The sequence below is a fragment of the Micromys minutus genome, assembly GCF_963924665.1.
Source record: "Micromys minutus genome assembly, chromosome: 2".
Classification (NCBI taxonomy): domain Eukaryota; kingdom Metazoa; phylum Chordata; class Mammalia; order Rodentia; family Muridae; genus Micromys; species Micromys minutus.
This window is the reverse complement of record NC_137971.1, coordinates 61,669,494-61,673,519: the sequence shown is the minus strand read 5'-3', so window position 1 is coordinate 61,673,519 and position 4,026 is coordinate 61,669,494.

Genomic DNA, 4,026 nt, shown 5'->3' with positions numbered 1-4,026 from the left:
CACAAGGTGCTCACTTACAGCAGAGGACAGTAGGGTCCAGGCTGGTCTTGGATGAAGGCCTGGGCTTGGAGGTGGTGGACACGTCGTAGCCTCTCACCAGTGTTGTGTCCCAGTGTGTACTCCATGGTACAGAGAGTAAATGCATTGGACACAAGTTTGTACACGAGGAAGAGGACACTGGGGGACACTCTGGGAGTGACGGTGGGTGTTACGCCTCCTGAGACCCACAGCAGAGACCAATGTGTGGAGTTCCCTGAAGTTCCTCTTCAGAGCTGTTCTCGTCCATCTGGGACGGAGCCTCTGGTTCCCATGAGGGCTTGCATGCACCATATTCTGTAGGAGCTGTGGCCCCTTGTTCAGGAAGCAGGAAGGAAACAAAGCTTTCTCCTGGCAATCCCTTTGCTTGTGGATTTCTTTTTATTCTTCTCTCATATATCACATCCCAACAGTAGTTTCCCTGCTCTACTCCCCCAGCCTCTCTGCATCCCTCCTGCTGTCTTCCTTCATCCACCCCCTGGGTTTCACTTCCCCTCAGAAAAGAGCAGGCCTCCCAGGGAACCAACCAAACATGGCACAGCGGGCTCCATGGTAAGAGCAAGGCACACACCATCACACCAAGACTGGACGAGGCAGCCTAGGGGGAAAGGGTTCCACAAATAGGCAGAAGAGTCAGGGACAGTTCCCACTCCCACCGTTCGGATTTCCACAAGAAGCCCAAGCTTCTCAGCCATTACATACGTGTCGGCTGTGCATCAGATCCCTGCAGTCTCCGTGGTCTCTGTGAGCCCCCATGAGTCCCCACCATTTGCTTCAGTGGACCCCGTTTTCATGGTGCATCCCTGACTCTTCTGCTTCCTTCCTCGGACCCGCCATTCCCGCTTCTCAACAGGATTTCCAAAGCTCTGCCTAAGGTTTGGCTGGGGTACTCTGCATCCGCTCCATCAGTTGCTGGATGAAGTCGCTCTGGTCTCTTCCATCAGGACCAACTGTAGGTTGAAGGTTTTGTGGCCAGATTGGCTCACTTGTGGTTTTGATGTGCCGTACAGTGCCATGAATAAGGACAGCATCGTGAGCATGGGTGTTTCCTTGCTGTCTTGTGCACAGTGAGTCTTAAACACAAGCACAAGAATGTTTAACTGGTATGTGGCGCATTTGTCTGGCATAGCCTCCGTGGGAGTGAATGGTGGGATACTGCGGAGCGGGCTTCGCTTGGTCAGCATGCTCCATCTCTTCCTTTGGTGTGGGAGGAGTAGGACACGGACTGTGAGTGGGTGGGTTGCTTCCAGGTTCTTGGTGCAGGGGGTGGGTTGGTGTAGACAAGACAGGCATCTCTCTAATGTCACAAATTCCGGGGCTGCCGTGCTCAGGATGTTCTTGCACACTGCAACATCCTATGCCACACATAGGGAGATGTGGCTGCTGAGCTGACACCTCTCTCTGTGCCTGCCAGGTGTTGTATGCCATCTTCTCACGTCCTCTGACCACCACGGCCTTGACCCTGGAGAACTGCAATATAGCACATTCTGTGTGACCTTGCTGGATCTTCCTCTGGGTTTGAGTTTCCATGCATCATGATCCACTAGGATTTTGTCCTGGGATATGGTCCTGCTGCCATCAAGCAGCACAAGCTTGCCACTGCACCTATGGGAGGTCCAGAGGTAGGACAGGAGGTTGAAGACGATAGTCCCAGAGCCCTCTGAGTGCACAGCCTGGGGCTGCATAGGCCACAGACGAAGATTCTTCACACCGTGTGCATGGTTAAGGAGGTTTCAGCCTGCTGGGGTCTTCTGTGGTTCTCTTCCTAAACTTGATCAAGGAGTTCACGGAGGAGTCTGCACTGGCTGAATGTCAGAGCCACTGTTGTGAGGGAAGCCTTGTTCAGGGATCATTCCTGACAGAGCACACTTTACCCTGTAGCGGGTGTTAAGCAGCCAACACACACACACACACTATTGTCAGGCAGTGGCCCAAGTACTCAGTTCAGCAGGAGCCACGGCTGTCTCAACATTACTGTGGAGGAGGAAACTGGTTAAGCAAATTGCTCAAGGCCACAGTACTTGGTGTAGCTTGGATTTGACCTTAGGTCTCAAGCCATGCTTCCAATTGGCTTCTTATCCCCAACAAGATGTGGAGTTATAGTCCAGCTGTGTAGCTTGGGAGGGAGGACAGTTGTAGTCCTCAAGGGTCAGGGCCAGTGGTAGGCAGAGGGTAAGAGGGACTGGGTTGTCTTCACTGAAGTAAGAGAAGAAGCCAAAGAGGAGGAAAACGCTGCAGAGGGTGGGGCATGCACTTCCAGCAGCCAGGAGAGTAGGCTTGACTTCCCAAATACAGGACCTCCCTGTCCAGGCACCTCAACCAACAGCTACTACACGAATTAGAATGTGATCCTTTGGTGCTAGTCTCCCTCAGGGCGGATTGCCACCTCCGGTGAGTCATGTTCTTGTGCTCTCTCCTCAAGGGCCTTGGTATGCACAGCCTGCAAGAAGTCAGCATTGTCTGTGGCTTTGAAGGTCTGCAGAGATGCTTGCATGCCCCATTAACGCCTGCTCCTGGAGCAGGAAGTTGGGAAGGAGCCACTCTGGAGGGGTCATCCCCAGACTGTTGGATCCTTGATGGTTCGGGACTGTCCACTTGCTCACTCTGTGGCTGCCCAGTTGGTCTAGTTCTAGCCACGTTCTGAGGTGTTAGTGACAGGACAAGGTTGAACTCTGGCCTGACTGGCTGGGGTCCCTGTCCTTGGCTGCTGGAAGCCCTTGGTGTCCAGACACAGTTTGGGGGTGGTCAATTCCCAACCCCAAGACGGGGTAATGGTAGGCAATGCCGAGTTTCCTGTGCTAATTCAGCTTCTCTGCTCCCGAGGTCCGGCTAAGGTCTCTTGTGACTTTGCAGGAACTACTACCCTGTTGTCTTTTGTACCTGCGGCAGGTGGTGACTGTGTGTGTCCACGAGAGGGCGCTGCGCACCGCGGGTCGATCAGCGCACTGTGTCTGCAAAGGTAACTTTTGGGCACCAGGGGGCGCGCGAGGACCAAGACTAACGCAGCACGGTCAGGAGTGTGGCGGTGTGGTGGCGTTGTGTTCTTCCTGCTTCGCCTCTGCTTGTTTTGAAATTCTACTTCCCCTTTTCCTTTACAGATAAAGTATGTGGAAAATTGAGGTTGACTAGCTGGGGAGTAGAGTTCACAGACCTGTGTGGCTGTCGCCTGTTGCCTGCCCTGTTACTTGTTGGAAAATCAGAGCTGAGCCCATACCATCTCCTGGTCCCTGGAAGCCACCTAGATGGCGCCACTGACTTGCACCCGTACTGTCCCTATGCTCTGTCACGGCCTGAAGACGTTTGTGGATGTCTTCCCCTTTCTATGGTGTATTGCACAGAGGTCAGGCAGTTCACACGTGGGGGATAAGCATCTTTAAGGGGAGGTACAGCACTGGGGTTCTGTTGGAAAAGTTGTGGATATTCATCTCTTTCGCCTGCTTATTCATTTGTCTAGCCATTTGTTCATATCAGGGTGAGCTTACCGGTATTTTATACCTGCTGCAGAGTTCTGCTCTCTGGGCATGACATGACCACGGACATCTCAAAATCATTAGCAGCTCCAATTATCCGCAGAAGACCCTTGGCCACTAACATTCCCTCAGGGCCGGTGGGGCCGATGTGGCTCAGGAGGCTGATTAACAGTTAGGGGCACTCTTCTTTGGAAGCATGGCTGCCATAAACTGCTCATGTTCCTGTAGGTAACTCCAGTTAAATGGGATGATTAGTCAAGGTAGACTTTGGGGACACCAGTTCTTTGGTCTATTGCTGGCACCCTGTCTGGAGAGAGATGTCCATTCATGTCTTTCCAAGCAAAGTTTAGCAACGATGGCCAAGGGAGCAAGGGTCCCGGAATGGCGGGAGGCATGGCCACAGGTGGCTGAGAGGTGGGGCTGGTGGTACACAAAGGGGCGGGCTTGAGAGAGAGAGAGAGAGAGAGAGAGAGAGAGAGAGAGAGAGAGAGAGAGAGAGAGAGACGATGGGGGAGGGGGA